Consider the following 9,311-nt stretch of genomic DNA (forward strand, 5'->3'; position numbering starts at 1 on the left):
CTTCGGACCCGGAGTTAGCAACATCCCCCAAGAACCCGAAGAGTAGAGTCCTGGCCCTTACCCTGCCAGTATAGCAGAAATTATGATCGATGATGATGGCAGTAGCAGCCACTCTTCTCTGGGAAAGTTGCTTAATGTTGTTCGAGTGTAATTTACATTGAGTAAGTTAACCACGTTATTAAATTAATGCACGTAAGGTGAACTAGCAAACACGGCTGTCTTCTTGTTTGATAGAGTGATACCATATATGCCCTATAGCTTCAGAAAAGGCTAACATTGTTATCTTTTTACAAAAAGCTAAACATGAGAGGTTTTGGGACAAAGTTTGTGTTTTCCATTGTTTAAGCACCAGTTTCCATGGGGATTAAACCTGGCAGTCTCCACCATTTGACCCTAGAACTGAAGAATCTTCTCGGATGAGAGGTGAAACGTCTTCAAGCAACTTAAAGAAGTCCAGACGTTTTTCTTTCCAAGATCCTTAAACTACGATGACCTGAATGATTGAGAACCTTCACAGACATATTTCCATTGAGTTATTGATTCTGTCATAAATCAGTTAACATAAACTAATGTAAGTCTACTAATGGAATAAAATATGTTTTTAAAATTTTAACTTTAAGCACTTATTTCTTAAATCTAGCTTCACAGGCAGTGTTATCAAAATTTGATTTTATATGTGCAGCATTTCATGTCCTCTTTAAGTGCAAATATGGAGATACAGAAATATATCATTTTTAGAAATGCCCAATAGACACCTAAATATGAAATCTGGATATTTTCTCACTACCAGTATAAAAAAGGTAAAGTAGCCCTAATTCTCTAAAATGACATGTGCAAACAAAAGTTGTTGCTTTGAAAAATCTTTAGTATATATATATTTCATAGTGTAATAATTTACCCAAAGGAAAATTAAAGTCTATTAAGGCTGGTGTAATACAAATCTGATTTTAATTGATCATCGGTGGAAAAGACTGAATCCTGACCTGAGAGTTTGAAGTTTGCAGTTTGGACCTCTTACTGCAGCTGACACAAGCTTTGCCCCTGAATCCCACAGGTTGTTGTTACTCAGGTCCAGCTCTCTCAGCCTAGAGAACTGGGTGTTGATAACTAGGGGCAGAGTTTCACAACTTCTCTCTGAGAAGTTACATAGACTCAGTCTGGAATACAAACAATGGACAATATAACTAACATTGTCATACAACTGTACTTTGGATGCAGTGATGATTTACTAGATTTAGCAATATTTAATCCTGTTTTTTTTTTCAGAAATCCTTTACGTCTTACTAATATACAAGAAATATATGAACTTCAGCTTTACTGCCTTAAAAATTTTAATTGATTATTTTTGTCATCTGATGAAAAATAAAATGGCAATTGGTCAAACCTCAGTCTTTCCAGTATACAATCTGGACTCTCCAGTCCAGCAGACAGAAGCTTCACTCCTGTATCCTGCAGACTGTTGTTACTCAGGTCCAGCTCTCTCAACTTTGAGGTCTGAGTCCCGAGAACTGAGGATAGAGCTTCACAGCTTGTCTTTGAGAGGTTGGAGGCACTCAGCCTGAGAAAATTAAAATAAATGACTTTTTAAACATACATACACACACATATATACACATATACACACATATACACACACATACATATATATATAAATAAATAAACGTGGTGAGTTAAATCTTTAAAGGTGAGTTAAAGATCACTCTATTAAAAAAAAAAAAAAAAAAAAAAAAAAAAAAGCCAGTATGGCACCAGAAACACGTAAAGTGCAACAAATTGCACTTTAAATCCTGCGGCGCCATCTGCTGGTCAAAGGATGTTGTTGCTCTGAGGGTCTCAAATAAGTGGATTCATGAGCGAGGTCAAGAGTTCAGAAGACCCTGTGGCCTGACAGAAGTGGACTGAAACTGACTTTACTCCTACACAGCACCCATGCTATCTTGCATAGATGGAGAGCGCTTTAGGTTGAAGTTGTAAAATGTTGCTTTTTTTGTTTCTTTCTTTGTTTTTTGTTTGTGTCACTGAGGGGGTTCAGGCCTATGCAGAACAGCAGTGGGGACAGAGTCTCCTTGGTAGATCCCGCACTTGATGGTAACTTGTGCTATGGGTTGGATTTGGCCTCTAGTGCTGTACCCCACATCCCCATTGAGTTCCTGATGAAGGCTCTTAGGGTCCTGTTGATCTTGTACAATTCAAATTTTTATTTGTCACGTACACAGTCATACACAGTACGATATGCAGTGAAATGCTTAGACAACTGCTCGTGACCTAAAGAGGGGGGGAAAAAAAAAAAAAAAAAAAAAAAGGAAAAGGCTATGAATAAGATAGGAAATAAATATGAAAAATTAAAGTGTAAATTTAACTAGGAAGGAATAAAATATAAAAAATTAAGGTTAAAATGAAATAACTGTACAACACAAATTAGAATGAAGGGTAAATTTAACTGGGAAAGAATAAGATAAAATATATAAATTAAAGTTGAAAATAAAATGACTGTACAAAATACACAATATAGAACTATATAAGAATGTAAGAGAAATATAAATAAATATATACACAATAACAGCAGCTGTACAAGTATTAACTGGAAATGAAGAATATAATGTCCAGTGTTGTGCAATCCACATTATGTCTTGTGCAGTGCAAATATGCTTAAGGTGATTTAAGTGATGAAGTGAAAACAATGTCCAGAATGTCCAGTGTGTGTGTAAGAACTATATGTGTGAGTCAGTACTGTGTGGTGGTGTGATTGTGATTGAGAGACCGCATCGCCTGCGGGAAGAAGCTCCTCCTCAGTCTCTCTGTGTTGGTTTTCAGGGAGCGGAATCGCTTTCCTGACCTCAGCAGAGAGAACAGTCCGTTGTTGGGATGGCTGAGGTCCTTCACCATCTTCCTGGCCTTGGTCCAGCACTGCCTGCTGTAGATTGAGTGCAGGTCAGGGAGCTCGGAGTGGATGGTGCGCTCAGCTGACCGCACAACCCTCTGTAGAGCTCGTCTGTCCTGCATGGTGCTGTTCCCGAACCAGGTTAAGATGTTTCCCGTCAGGATGCTCTCTATGGTGCACGAGTAAAAGTTCCTGACCACCTTGGAGGGCAGTTGGAAGTCTCTCAAGCGTCTGAGGTGGTAGAGACGCTGACGGGCCTTTTTCACCACGGTGTTGATGTGACAGGACCATGACAGGTCCTGCGTGATGTGAACTCCGAGGTATTTGAAGCTGTCCACTCTCTCCACTGGGCACTCGTTGATGACAGGGGTCTGGTAGTTCCTCTCTCTCAATTCTAGGAATTCCAGTATCCAGCTGTGGGAGACTGAGCCATAGGCCTTCTTGTAATCAATCCAGGCAGTGCACAGGTTGGTCAGCCTGGTCTTGCAGTTTCGGCTGACAGTTTTGTCTACCAGTAGCTGGTGTTTTGCGCCTCTGGTATTCTTGCCAATCCCTTTCTGTGCCCCACTCATGTATTGACCCATGTGCCTGTTCATCTTAGCTGATATGATGCCTGACAGGAGCTTCCATGTAGTACTGAGGCAGGTTGGTTGATCTGATTTCCTCGTGTTGGTGTTGTTTCCAGAGCATCATACTAAATGTTGTTCCAGGATCAACATTGCAAGTGACCAATCAAAATGTTGTGACGTCATACTTTTGCGACTTCGGGAAAAAGCGGCGTAAAACAAAAAACTGTTCTAAAGCTGCGTGAAACCGCCTCTGTCTGCCGATCAACGGACCCTGACCCTAACCCTAACCCTAACCGTAACCCTTTAATAAACAGTAAGCAGAATTGATATTGTCCTTGCAACATTGGAATTTCATAAATGCACGAATGGCTTGGCGCGCAAAAGAATAACGTCACAACAATGTGATTGGTCACTTGCAATGTTGAACCTGGAGCAACATTTTCATGATGGTCTGGGAACAACACCAACACGAGGAAATCAGATCATCCGAGGCAGGTTATTGGTCGGTAGTTGGATGGGACCGGTCCCTCCTTGGAGTCCTTGAGGATCAGGACCGTCCGACCTTCAGTTAGCCATTCCGGGTGTTTCTCTTCAACTAGCAGCTAGTTCACTTGTGCGTCCAGACGCTCATGGAGTGCAGTCAGCTTCTTCAACCACTAGGCGTGAACCATGTCGGGGCCTGGTTTTGTCCAATTCTTCATACTGGAGACCCTTGCTTGGATGTCTGCCACCATGATGGTTACTGGACCCTGTTCAGGAAGGTTGCTATGGTCTGCCCTCAGATACACTAGCCACTGAGCATTGCCGTTATGGGTTAGAATAGAATAGAATAGAATGCCTTTATTGTCACTATACAGTTGCACAATGAGATACAGAGCATCTCCTACTCAGTGTAAACATGCTGGGGGGGGGGGGGGGGGGGTACAATTCCACAGCGCTATGTACATATGGACAGTATTAACAAAGGGAAAAACACATATATATATATATATATATATATATATATAAAATGTACAATATATAAGACGTAAGTAATATGTAATAAATAGTGTTATGTATATACAGTTGAGTTATTGCACATGGAATTGGTATAAATAGTGTTATGTATATACAGTTGAGTTATTGCACATGGAATTGGTATTGCACAGTGGTGGTCCATAGAGGAAGTGGGAAGTGGGGGGGGCTGTGTTATCTGTGCATGTGTGAGTTCAGGGTGGTTATCGCTTTGGGGAAGAAACTGTTTTTGAGTCTGTGGGTTTTTGTGTTGATGCACCTGTAGCGCTTCCCTGAGGGAAGCAGGCTGAACATGTTGAAGCTAGGGTGGGAGCTGTCCTTGATAATGTTTGCTGCTCTGGTGAGGCAGCGGGAGGAATAAATGTCCATCAGGGACGGGAGAGGGCAGCCGATGATCTTTTGTGCTGTCTTGACCACACTCTGAAGCCTCACTCTATCTGCTTTGTTGCAGCTGCCGTACCATACCGTGATGCAGTAGGTTAGCAGGCTCTCAATGGACGAGCGGTAGAAGGTCAGCAGCAGGTTGGAGTTCAGCTTGTACTTCCTGAGGACTCTCAGGAAGTGCAGCCGCTGTTGGGCCTTCTTGATGACCGCTGAGATGTTTCCTGTCCAGGAGATGTCAGCAGAGATGAGGACACCAAGGAACCGTAAAGTGTGGACCCTCTCCACACACTCCCCATTGATGCAGAGGGGGGCCAAGTCGGTGCTGTGTCTCCTGAAGTCAACAATGAGCTCTTTGGTTTTCTTAGTGTTCAGTGCCAGGTTGTTTTCTGAACACCAGGCTGCCAGCTTCAGGACTTCCTCTCTGTACTCTGCCTCGTCTCCCTTCGAGATGAGTCCGACTACTGTGGTGTCATCAGCAAACTTGATGATGAGAGTGTTGTTGTGGGTCGAACTGCAGTTGTGGGTGTAGAGAGAATACAAGAGGGGGCTCAGCACACAGCCCTGTGGGGAGCCGGTGCTCAGTGTGCGAGTGGAGGAGAGATGAGGGCCGAGTTTTACAGTCTGGGGCCGGTTTGTGAGGAAATCCTTTATCCAGGCAGGGAGGGAGGCCAAGAGTGACCAGTTTGGTGATGAGGATGTCCGGGATGATTGTATTAAAGGCTGAGCTGTAGTCCACAAAGAGCATTCGGACGTAGCTTTGCCGCTGCTCTAGGTGATTCAGCACAGAGTAGAGGGCTATGACGATGGCGTCTTCTGTGGATCTGTTTGCACGGTATGCAAACTGGTGGGGGTCGAATTCTGGGGGGGATGCTCTTAGTACCTTGCCAGGTACTCCGTCTGGACCGGCCGTCTTCCTGGGGTTCACTGCTAGGAGGACACGTCTGACCTCGTGCTCTGTTACAGTGAGTGGAGCGGTGCAGGAACCAGGTGAGGATGAGGATGGGAGCAGGGCTGAAGCAGATGAGTGTTGCTGTTGTGGTGTTTCAAAGCGGGCGAAGAAGCTGTTTATTTCCTCTGCCAGCTGCCCACTCGGGTTTTCTGTTTTCGCAGTGCTGCCTCTGTGGTTGATGATGTCTTGCATTCCCTGCCACACCTCCCGTGTGTTGTTGCTGGACAGGTGGGACTCGATGTTCCTTTTGTGTTCTGACTTGGCTTTTTTAATCCCCCTTTTCAGGTCAGCTTGAGCAGCCCTGTACAGAGCTCTGTCACCTGACCTGAAGGCGGCATCACGGGCTTTGAGGAGTGAGCGGACCTCGCTGGTCATCCAGGGTTTTTGATTTGGGAAAACCCGAATGCTTTTGTCCACTGTCACATTTGCAGTACAGAACTTGATGTAGTCCAGTACCGATCCTGTGAAAGTTTCTAGGTCCTGGTGTTCAAATATGTCCCAGTCTGTCTCTGTGAAGCAGTCCTGTAGTTTGGAGAGAGCATTTTCCGGCCAGGTTGTTACAGTCTTTGTGGTGGGCCTGGCACTGCGCCTGAGGGGGGTGTAGGCTGGGGAGAGCAGGAGGGAGAGATGGTCGGACTGACCGAGGTGGGGGAGGGGTATGGCTCTATATGCATGCTTGATGTTGGAGTAAACATGATCTAGAGTGTTTTCTCCTCTGGTGGGACATTTGATATGCTGATAGAACTTTGGGAGTACAGTCTTTATGTTGGCCTTATTAAAATCACCTGCGATAATGTGAACACTGTCCGGGTGGGCCCGCTGCTGTTCGTTAATGGTGTTCAGCAGGATAGAGAGCGCCGTGTTTACGTTGGCATCGGGTGGAATGTACACAGCCATGATGATCACTACTGTTAGCTCTCTCTGTAGAAAGAAAGGCCGGCATCTTACCGACATGTACTCGAGGTTCGGGGAGCAGTGACTGTTTATAATTGTCCCGTTGTTGCACCAGCTTTCGTGCACGTAAATACAGAGCCCTCCCCCCCTGCTCTTACCGCAGTCCTGTCCCAGCGGAGCAGAGTGCGGCCTGCTAGCTGCATGCTAGCATCGGGTATTCCCGGGTGAAGCCAGGTTTCAGTGATGATCAGGGCACAGCAGTCACGAACATAGCGATTTCCCACTAGTTGTAATTCCAGGTCATCCGTTTTTTGCACGAGGGATCTGGCGTTGGAGAGATAGAGGCTCGGCAGAGGTGGCTTGTGTGATTTGTTTTTTAGCCTCAGCATAATGCCGGACCTACGGCCCCGCTTTTGCTTCCTCTCCCTCCGTCTGCGCCTCCGCCTAGTCCCGATAACAATCCACGGGGAGCCCGGTGGTCTCGCTATGTGATCTGGGATGTTGTGTGTGTGAAGAAAGTCCAGTGAAACAGATGTTTGATGCTCGTCACCGATGTCTATGAGGCTCTGGCGGGTGTAGCAAACTTTGAAAGTAGAGCCGAAAAATAAGAAAGACATACAAACTAAGCAAACTAAACAAAAAAAAAGGAATACTGAGACTGAGAGCCGTAAGCCGCTGCAACAGTGTGCGCCGCCATCTTGGAAAAAGTTGCGTCCTTCTTCCTGTTCTGTGGAGAACAGCTGGTTTATTCTCCTGCCTTCTATCTCTCTGGTGTACCTCCTCAAGTAGCTGGCCAAGGCTGTGAGTCTTTGCTTGGCAGCTTCCAAGGCCTCAGGTATGGACAGCTTGCTTAATTTTTTTTTTTTTTTTAAATGCACCTTCTTTGTCGCACCTTTCTGCAACTCCGTTAGTTGGTTAACCACCCTCCGTGCTACTTTGATCTTGCCAGATAGATAGATAGAAAAATAGGAAGAACAAATGGTGCAGTACAACACATTCTCACTAGGGGTGGGCTTTGATAATCGGTTTATCGATTAAAATTGATTCTCGATTGGATTACGTAATATCGACTAATTAAAATTTATTTTGCCCGAAACACCAGAATCTCAGGTTAAACCTCACAAAATTTTGACAACCACCAAACAGCTAAAACAGTAAATGAGAGCAGGTACATGGATTCTGCACAAAGACATCAGTTTTAGGTGTTTTTCTCTTGCAAGTCTACCATTGGTTGCAGCGCTGTCCCTCGCTTTTTTTTTTTACTTACTTCCGAAAAGAAAGAAAAGAAAGCCTCATTTCTGCTATACAATAGGCTACTAAACAAATTTTAAATTTTTTAAAATTATGCAAAATTGAAAAACGCTTAGCTGTGTCTCTAATAAAACCACTTCAGCAGCATCAGGTAATGTTCATTTTTATATTAATTGGAATAAATATTTTAACAAAAGAAGTACAAATGTACTTACAGAGCTTTGTTGGAGGCTTTGACCACTGGCAGCAGCCTCAGAAGAGCCTCCTCCGAAGCAGAGTATTTCTTCAGGTCAAACACATCCAGATCTTTTGCTGATGACAATAAGATGAAGACCAGAGCTGACCACTGAGCAGGAGACAGTTCATCTGTGCAGAGACTTCCTGATCTCAGAGACTGTTGGATCTCCTCCACTAGAGAATGATAATTCAGTTCATTCAGACAGTGGAACAGATTGATGATTTTCTCTGCAGACAGATTCTCACTGAGCTTCTCCTTGATGTACTGGACTGTTTCCTGATTGGTCTGTGAGCTACTTCCTGTCTGTGTCAGCAGACCTCGTAAGAGAGTCTGATTGGTCTGCAGAGAAAGACCCAGGAGGAAGCGGAGGAACAAGTCCAGGTGTCCATTAGGACTCTCTAAGGCCTTGTTCACAGCACACTGGTGGAGAGATGGTTTAAACCACCAGGAGGTTGTTTGATCTTCCAGCAGATTGAGTCCAAAGTTGATGATGGTCAGATGGACATGAAGAGCAGCCAGAAACTCCTGAACACTCAGATGGATGAAGCAGAACACCTTGTCCTGGTACAGTCCTCTCTCCTCTTTAAAGATCTGTGTGAACACTCCTGAGTACACCGAGGCTGCTCTGATATCGATGCCACACTCTGTCAGGTCTGATTCATAGAAGATCAGGTTTCCTTTCTGCAGCTGATCAAAAGCCAGTTTGCCCAGAGACTCAATCATCTTCCTGCTCTCTGGACTCCAGTGTGGATCTGTCTCAGCTCCTCCATCATACTTGACCTTCTTCACTTTGGCCTGAACCACCAGGAAGTGGATGTACATCTCAGTCAGGGTCTTGGGCAGCTGTCCTCTCTCTCTGGTTTTCAGCACATCCTCCAGAACTGTAGCAGTGATCCAGCAGAAGACTGGGATGTGACACATGATGTGGAGGCTTCGTGATGTCTTGATATGGGAGATGATCCTGCTGCCCTGCTTCTTATCTTTGAATCTCTTCCTGAAGTACTCCTCCTTCTGTGGGTCAGTGAACCCTCTGACCTCAGTCACCATGTCAAAATACAATGCAGGGATCTGATTGGCTGCTGCAGGTCGTGTGGTTATCCAGAGGCGAGCAGAGGGAAGCAGGTTTCCCCT

At 44.8% G+C, this 9,311-nt stretch overlaps 1 long non-coding RNA gene across 1 annotated transcript; it reads right to left on the minus strand.

The window, feature by feature from the left end:
- Window positions 1-278: 278 nt before the first annotated feature.
- LOC120730847 lies at window positions 279-8,205 on the minus strand. The gene is made up of 3 exons (XR_005695228.1): window positions 8,158-8,205; window positions 1,385-1,558; window positions 279-1,157 (listed from the first exon to the last, which is right to left on the minus strand). It is a non-coding gene; the product is annotated as an uncharacterized LOC120730847 (long non-coding RNA).
- Between the last annotated feature and the right edge of the window lie 1,106 nt (window positions 8,206-9,311).

Source organism: Simochromis diagramma, unplaced genomic scaffold (assembly GCF_900408965.1).
Source record: "Simochromis diagramma unplaced genomic scaffold, fSimDia1.1 OVJJ01000504.1, whole genome shotgun sequence".
Lineage (NCBI taxonomy): Eukaryota > Metazoa > Chordata > Actinopteri > Cichliformes > Cichlidae > Simochromis > Simochromis diagramma.